Here is a 9416-nt window from a genome sequence, read left to right on the forward strand (position 1 = left end):
CTCTAAACTGTTTAAACATTTCTATGTTTGTTTTTTATATATCTTGAGCTAAGTTTCTATTGAGTGAGGTGAGGTGAGGCTCTTCTCTCCAGTTATTTTTGATATGCGATCAATTTCCATTTGCCCAAAGCAGGATCTGTTCATAGAGGTGAGTCATGAGCATCATTGTTGATTCCCTGGCAGTAAAGCCCTGCCAGTATTAACTGTTGCCTTGGCTCTTTATACCTGGCCAGAATCACCTGGTGCTGTGAAATACAAATTTATTGCACAACTGTCTTCTGATTCCTCTGATGCTAGAGGCAGTTGTTACTATGGTAGGCCTTACATTAAAATGTTAACAGAATTACTGTGGCTTTTCCACAGCTGTATTGCCTAACTGAATGGGGATCAGCATTTCAAAAAGAGAAGATTCTTGCGTGACTACTCATTTTGAGGTAAATGATTTCTGGAAAACGTGCAACTTTGAACATATCAATCCAAAATCCATTACAGTGAAACAATTTCCCCTAGAAAATTTCCTGACTGAACCAAAAGAAAAAATGGCTTCACACTTTCTACCTTGCTTGGTTGAAAATTATAACCTAAGCAAAAATTCTATACTTAACCTTTTTAACTGGGAGTTTTTCTGCATTTGGCCTGTTTTTCTGGAAGTTCTTGAACGTGAAGAACAAGGAGCTAACTTTTTTTTTTTCCCCCCTCAATATATTTGCATTGTCTGCCCAAATCTTGTTGGATGAATGAGAAGTCAGAACAGCTGGTCTACGATCAAAATGGAAGCTGTCCCTATAGCAGAAGTAGTTCCCTAAAGCAACATACAAGGTGGATCTAAAATGAAAGAAGCTGTATATAGTCTCTCAAATGGATCATGTGTTCTGGTTCTAGTTGTATCTTTCAGGTATTGCAACTTTTGTAAGTAGAACCCTTCAATTTTGGAGGGGTTTTTTAATAGTAGAAAGAAAAAAGGGGGCCTTGGTAGGTTGTTTTGTAACATTGCTTTCTGATTTAAAGTTGCAGTGGTTAGAAAACTTAATCTTAACATGGTGGATAATGTGAATGTTCTGTTCAGATGAATGATCTACAGTACCCTTCCAAAGAAAACGTGACAACAGAATGCAAGACTTTGTAGTCACCTTTTTACTGTAACAAACAGGGCTCTGAAGTTAGTTGTCAGGATCTGCTCATTACCATGAGTTAGTCCAAAAACCAAATGCAGAAGTACCAGATCACAGTTGAATTTTAATGTCACCAGTTTAAGAAAAGTTTGTTTTCGGGTACATGCGTCTCTCTCCCTCCACCTCCTTCCCCCCACCTTAGCTTTCTTTGCAGTATTTACAACCACTACATTCTGTTTTAAATGCTGTGTTCCTGTTGCACCCAGTCAGAAATGGAAAACTGTTTATAGTGAAATGGACCATACTGTCAAACACGGAGCAAAGCAAATAGGTGAGGCAAAATCTTTATCTTGGAAGTTACTGCACCACTGGGTAAACATTTTTTACAGGTGACCTTTTTAAAAAAAAATGCTGTAGTAAAAAAAGCACCATCTTACTAATTTGATCACCTTTCACTATTAATGAGATATTTTTCCTCCTATTAGAAATATTGAGCTAACACATTGCTGAGAAGTTGTACTCTGTTCTACCTCTTGCATTGTCTGATTCACTATGTTCCAAATGTTGACTCTTTGGGTGAGCAGAAAGAGTACTGTTTGATTGTCAGACCAAGTTGTTGGTATGGTAACCAGTAAGATAACTTGAGACTTGCATGTAGACTGAGCAGACGTGCTCTAAAAGTCATTGAAAATGCAATAAATGTGGAACTACACAACTGAATTGTCACTTTTCAGAGAAGAACTGCACCTTAAAGTTAGAAATTGCATGTGCTAAGCTCCAAGGTAAAGTTTTATGCTTATAGCAATATTAATTGACTTATTGTGCACATTGCTTAAGTGTAGATATACATGTAACAATACTACATTTAAAAACGCATCTAAAATACAAGCATTTGACACAGTTGGTGATTGAGAGAAGCATAACTCATTTTCTGACTTGATGCAGATTTTAAATATATATACTTATTGCTGCAAATCAAGCTTTGCATTTAACTTTGTAAAGGATAGAACAGAAAAAAACGTGTGTAATTTTACATAGTCCCATTTAGGCTTTGATGTTTCGTTCTCTTAAGGTAAATGGTATGGGGTGAAAGCTGCTTTGTTAAAAATCATTCCCCATGGCCAAATGCAGGGTGCAGCTGCGCATCACTTGCAACTGCTATCTTCAGAAGAAAGAAATGAATTGATCTGTTTTTGGTTGAAAATTCAGTATCTGCAGAATACATGAAATGGTAGATACCATGATTTTTAACAACTTTGTCTTCCTTACTCAGTTTGTTTTCCTTGTCCTTGACAAGTGTTTTGATGAACAGTTTAATCTTCCCTACAGTTTAGCCCTACCCCAGACAGGCATGGAATTTGTGTAATTTCCCTGCCCAAGATCAGCTTTATTGGGCAGATGCTTAGTAGAATACACTAGCCATCTCTTTTTGTGAAGATGTAACATGCCTGTTACTGTAGTCACCAAGTGCTTTTTCCCCCCCAAATATCTTTTATCCAGTTTAATTGAACCTTGGTCATGAAGGACAAATTCTGTGAAAAAGTATTTACCTGATGAGTTTTGTGTGTGCACGCGCACACATACATTTGCAGTTTAAAAGTAAAATAGAGCCCTTTGACTATATTGAGTAAGAATTTTTTCCAACAGTGTAAACCCCACCAGGCTAAATATTTCATCCCCATTGAGAACTGAGAATGTTAGAGCACATGAAAACAAACCACAGTCTGAATAATGAGAATACTTCCACTGCTAGTAAAAACGGTTTGATTATGTGTACTTTGAAGGGATCCAGCTTGGGATCCCTCTTCTCACAGCTTGCTTGTTAGTACTGGTTTGGATTTCTCTATAGAGGTGAGGCTCCTGATCCAAATTCCATCGAAGACAAGGGAAGCACTCTTGTCAACTTTAGTGGGTGTGTAATATGACCTGTATTCTTGCTGCAATTGCCTGTTTATTGATTGGACTAGCTTCTAGAGCTATGGTTCATTGCCTTAATTGGGCCATGTCCTACTGCTGTTCCCCATGTCACATACCGGTCCTTAGAAGTGAGAGATACTATTTAAATTAATTTCTTAAATTAGTCACTTTAGCAATGTAATGAGCATTACCTGAAAACTAGGCAAACCTATCTAGGTGAGGGCTCATACAAAGGGCATTTTATTTAAGAAGGTAAGAGTATGAGAGGCTTCAGTGCCCTTTGCAGTGCTACTCTAGCATGAAGCAATGTGTTCCTCAGTGGTTCATGTTTGTTTCAAACATAAGACACACCTCTGAAAGCTGTAAAATGCTGAGGATTATTGACCAAAAGAAACAGCTCAGCATATCCTGCCAACTGAATATTTCAGTTAGAGGTGGAAACACTGCAAACACTGCTGCATTTAAATATTTCAGCCCATCTTACACTTTCATGTCTCTGGGTTTGTTTGTTTTTTCTTCCAAGGCCTGTGAAAACCACTAGTAAGGTGACTGATTTTGATAGTGGTTCTAAATGCTTTAGAGATCATGCAGAGAAACTGCTTTCAAAGTATTTTGCCCCTGAAGGGAGGGGAGGAGAACTCTTGGGAAGGGTCCTAACATCAGTGATGTTATCACAAAAGCAGATGGTATAATGTGACATAAACAAGATTTTAGGGCACTAACTTCACTAGTTTTGGATCATTTCTCCTACTGATTATTCCAGGCATTTGGATTAATTTTTTGAACCAAGCTATTCTAGATTCCAACTATTATTTGAGCAACTTGTTTACTAGCGTGTTTGGGCTCCCAACCCAAAGATATGACCTGTATTTTAGCAAGATGAAGTGGGCAGTGATTTGAGAACCTAAACGTTGGATAATAAAACAGTGCATTAAAACAGTAACTTTTGTATACTACTGAATTAAACCAGCCTATGATAAATCACTGCTACCAGATTTGTCCTGCCACATGCAAAGATTTACTAGGCGAGAACTGAAGTGCTTTGACAATCTCTAGTACTTTAGTGGTCACAAAGTACAGGATGAAAGGTGACTGACACTATAAGAGGTCTTAAAATAAGCCACTTAAAAGTGGATGATGATGGTCAGCAATCATAATAAATCTACTGACAGGATGAATCTTTTCTGACCTGAGACTGAAACAACCTCCTGTATAGGAGGAGGCTTGTTTTTAAAATGTAAGTTCAGGAATCTGAGCATGACTGTTAAGCTGCTCTAGATGGCACTTTAGTAGGTATATTTTGGTAGGGTTAGGAAAGAATGAACCTCTTTCTGCCCTAGTCTTTTAAGGCAGGATTTTATACCTCTGAAATTTGTCTCGTTTAAAATAAGTGTTCCTGACATTGCAAGATGGAATTTGTGAGTATATAGTTATGTAATCCTTTTCATGTCAGAACTACCTGCCCTGCTGAAGGATAAAACTGTGAGCACTTGAAAATATTATTAAGGCTTCAAACTAGGAGGCTTTGTTCAGATAACGGTAGAGAACTCTCAGGCACTTAACATTGCTTGTCACCCAAATAGAACTCCTTTCTGTTTCATTTGATCATCGATTATTACCTAATGTTTAAGGGCTATGTAATTAGGTGCCCTTTCAAATTGTCTGTTGGCAGTGGCTGGGGAAATGTCTCAGTATGTGATGTAAATGAATAAGCAGACCACAGACACCAGTTGTGAGGTAGAAAAAACAGATGCAGCTATCTGCACCTTCCCACATTATTCAAAGGTCCTTAACTTATCCCTGAATTTCCTGGTGTTGTCTGACTGCTGTTCATACTGAAATGGATAAATGTACAGCGAGTTTCAGCTAACTGTACAAATACAGACAGCTGCAAAACTGTTACACTTCCATCAAAATCCTGGAGAGGGTTAATCATCCACTACCACCAAAGAAAATGGTTATCATCACAAACCCAAGCAGAACATTATCCAGTCAACAAGCAGTTTGGATGTTTGACTACCCACTTTTTCACTGCAAGGTCAATGATTCACATTCTAGCCTAGGCTTTTAATGTTGCTCTGTGCAATGGCCTTTAGGAAATGAAGTATCTAAAATCGAATGGGCAGGAGGAAAACTGGCTCTAGATAGGGGGTGGGAAAGAGAGGGGTCTTACTTATTAGTTTCTGCAGAAGCTAACAAGGTTTTATGATATAGCACTTCCATGCAGAAAAAAGCTGATTTATGGGAAGATGTAACTAAATGTCAGTACCCATAGAGAAGGCACCTGTAAGTCAGAAACATGTGACATTAGCAACTGTACCAAATGGAATTTACAGTGCCCTTGCCTGTGCTATCAGAGTTAAGTCTCAAGCTTTTGATCAGCAACTTACAGCTATTTTAGCACTGCTGAGATAAAAATGTGCTCCAGTCACCAGTTGCTTGTCTGGCGATTCAAGGTAGAGTGTAGTTCTAAGAGAAACATATACAATACTGTCTTGACTTCTTCAAAGAACATTCTTCAGTTTGCTGAGCATCTCAAATTACCTCTTTTGGTGGTCACAGATATCCAGCATCAATCTAATTTTCTCACCTTGCCAGTGAGGAAAAATGACTTGTTCAGGCTCTGAAGTGCTTGATCCTCTTCAGAGGAGCTAATAAACTGCAGAGTTAAATTCATCTTTCTGGTAATTGCAAGATTCGGCAGCCATGCTGCTCTAAGCCCTGGTTCCATCTCTCATTCATCCACACAAGTCAGCATCCCTTCAAATTTGATTTCCTGTTTTATGAAATGCTCATGTCTCTTCTAGGCAAGAGACATAAGTGAAGGAGCTGCCAAACAAAAGGGGAAAGGATTCTGTCATTCAGTTGTACAGCTGTGAAGCAATGTGTGTTGCTTTTTTGACAACCTGGTGAATATTAATTGTATCTACTATTTAAATAAGAACCTTTTTAGTTTGGGTTGCTAGCAGTGTACAATGTAATAATCTGTTGCGCCGAAGCTTTTTTCTTTTTCTTTTTCTTTTTTACTACCAATAGTCAAGTAGATATTTACTTTTATGTGTATTCCCTTCTGCTGTTCCCATTTAAGATCTGTTGTAATAACTTCCTGAAAGTGTGATCTTTGTAGCATGATTGTACAAGCATACATATGAAATCCCAGATTTCTTATTCTCACTAAAATGTTAAAGCAATAGCAATTTAATGTCTGTCCTTCATAGTGTAGGGTGTTAACATGGTTTCTCCCCCTCCACCACCATCCCTTCTGTATTGTTTGAGATTTTGCAACTTTGCTATGATATTCTACTAGAGGATTCTTAGCATCCCATTATCCAACAGGCACTGACATGTTGCCATGGGTAACTGCAATGTCCGAGTATTCCTTAATTATTTTATTAAAAAAACAATATAAAAGCTTTTGTTAAATGCATTTTAACACCCAAGCCATGGAACCGTTTTGTTGAAACTGTAAATTTTTAGGTGACTTTTTGAAACCGCTTGAAAGTGGAATGTTGCATCCTTTATGCTATTTTCTGCTTCCTGTGTAGTTTTATTCAAATTTTTTAACCTTTCTTTCTAAGTTTCAGCCTCCTGTGTATTAGGTACAGTATTTTCTGCTTTTCATACTTTGTAATAAAAATGAAACCTTTGTAGATTGACTGCAGTTCACTGTGTGGTGAGTTAAGCTGATACAGGGGCACAGAGAACTATTTAAAACACATTAGTTTTGTTTCATGTCTTGTTTTGACTTCAGTGATGTGGCAAGAAAAAGCTTATTGGCTTATCCTTTTGCTGACCTCCTAGGATAGTGAAATGTGCTGATAAACTCCATTTCAATGTACCTATTCCCAGACTATACCTAACTACGTTGGCTTTTAACACAAGTTACCAAAACTGTACCCCAACAGCATTAGTTAATAGAGCCTGGTTGTGAAAGCACTTAACTGACTGGTTAAAGTAATGTAGTTAAACACTTTAATTTCAAGTAACTTTTTTCTTAAAATAAAAAATAACACTACCTGTGGTTTTTTCCTTTGCATTCTCCTGTTGTTCAAATGTTATTGAGGTACTTCAATAAATAGTAACCAGATAATTCAACAGCTCTCTGTAGGTATCAAAATAGAGGGGAGAGTTAGATTTTTTTTTAACACAAATGTATCTGTCCCTGAGGTTCTTTTCAAATGGAAAATGTAAAGTAAAATCAGGTAACAATGAAATTGCAAAAAGCTCTATACATAGTTCAACCCCTGTATTGCTATTCAGCTCTGAAGAACCATGCTGCATCCTAAAATTCAATCACTTACTGGAGTAGAGATCAATTAAAATAGAGGTGCCCTCTGTCTCATTGGGTCTCAGTAAAAATAGGTATATACTAACATTCAATACTGAGTGTTAAGCAGATATTAATTAGCTGCAGTTTCATTGTTCCAGTTCAGTAAACTGTATTGTCCCATGACCTGTTTTTGGAACTCTTTATTTCCTTCAGCTTTGGGGGTGGAAATTCAAAATTTTGTGACCATATTGGAAAGAGATGTTTTTGGGTATAATTGATTATACAGTAAAAGCTTTGTTATCTGGTATGAGTGGGGTAAGAGGGTGCCGGTAATCTGAGAGTTATACTGGCCCCAGCCTACAGCGGCAGCCCACCCTGCCCTGCACAGATCCCTTTCCCCTCCCCCTGCCCCTTCCCCTGTGGACTTACCTGCCAGGTGGGGTGGGGGGGTGGACATGTGCTCAGCCCCCGCCTCCCACTCCCCACCAAAAACAACCAACTTTTCTCCCTCCACCTATGTGGATATCAACTAGAAGGGTTCCCAGCAGCTCCTCTAGCAGCAGTGTCACTAACGTAAACAACAGAAATACTTGATGTTCATGCCAGATAGACTCAGCAAAGATTCTGGTTGCTAGAGGATTTGTACTGGGGGATACTGGAAATTCCATTTAATAGAGTATGCTGGTTAACACAGCTTTCACTATATATCTAAAAATGGACTATTGGTTCCAGTAATCAGTATATAAAAGAAAATACTGCAATTGGCTTTTTGCCTCTACCAAATAATTTAAAGAAATGTGATTCTGCAACTCTTGCTTTAGGAAAGTTACTACATCCCCATGGAAATGTTTCCCAACTGCCCAACACCTTGCGGAGATAGCAAGAGCAAGAATCTTCAGAAACCTGGGCCATTACCTTTGAGACCGACCTACCAACAATTGCTTAGAATAGCAAGGTGAAGTTGCAAAGCCTGTTCTATCATTCAGCATAAGGTTGGATAAATATTCATTTTTAACCAACCAGAGTAGCGTGAAATAAAACCTGTATGAAAGGCAAGGATTTCTTAGGATGTGTCTTACTGGATCAACTGCATAGTTGGGATGGAGTTAGACAAGCCCTAAGAAATCCATGCCCCTCTCAATTTCTGGACCATCACAGCTACAACTTCACTCTAAATAAATCTATACTGAGGATTTGACTTAATCATTTTTAATTAAAAATACATTCAAGCAGGATATATTAGCTGAAAGCCTTAAGTCGGGCAACTGAATTAGAAGAAGTCACTGGCACTTTAAAGTGTTAAACCAGCTCATGGTAGCAGTAGCAGCCTCCACAGCTGTAGAGGAATAGATATCTGCATTTGTACATTCAGCTTGTAAAGTCAATGATTTCTTCAGAGTTGACAAATGATTGTGATTTGAAAAAGCAGGAGAGATGGGAAGAGGAAGAAAAGTTATCACTAAAAATGAGGTTTGACAGTGCTATCTAGTACAGTAGTTCTTAAGTATATTAAAAATAAAAAGGTGACCAGAAATAATAGGTTCAATGCATTAATACTTCCTTAGTTTAATTAACTGGTTTTGAATGCAAAACAAGCCTTGATGAATGTTCTTGTGTATTCAACAGATTAAAGGTAATTTTATTTCATAAACTGCTTTTAAACAACTATGCATTTCTTGAAATATTTCAAGTAAAAAATTAATAAATAAAATGTGACTAGTTATATCTTAACAGGGTACATTTACCCATGCAATTAATGTGATGTAATAAACTGGAGCAGTTTAAACTCGAGTAACTGCTCCTGGGTGGAGCATCTACACAAGTGCCAGGGATAGCAGCAATTTGATCTGGGACAGAGTAGGCCCCTGGCTAGCTGGGCTGACTGGGTGCAATGTATGCCTGCAGTCAGCATCTACACATGTGTTTTGGCACAGTAAAGTAGTCTGCCATGAGATAGTACTGTCCCTGACAGCACTATCCTACGATGGAGTTGATTCATTTACTACACTGTAATACCAACACACATGTAGACTATGACACTGCTCCAGAGCTGATTAGTCTACTCCACAGTAAAACACGTGTGTAGATGCACCCACGTACTTTTATTCCAATTCTTA

Source organism: Alligator sinensis, unplaced genomic scaffold, assembly GCF_000455745.1.
Source record: "Alligator sinensis unplaced genomic scaffold, ASM45574v1 scaffold444_1, whole genome shotgun sequence".
In the NCBI taxonomy this organism is placed as follows: domain Eukaryota; kingdom Metazoa; phylum Chordata; order Crocodylia; family Alligatoridae; genus Alligator; species Alligator sinensis.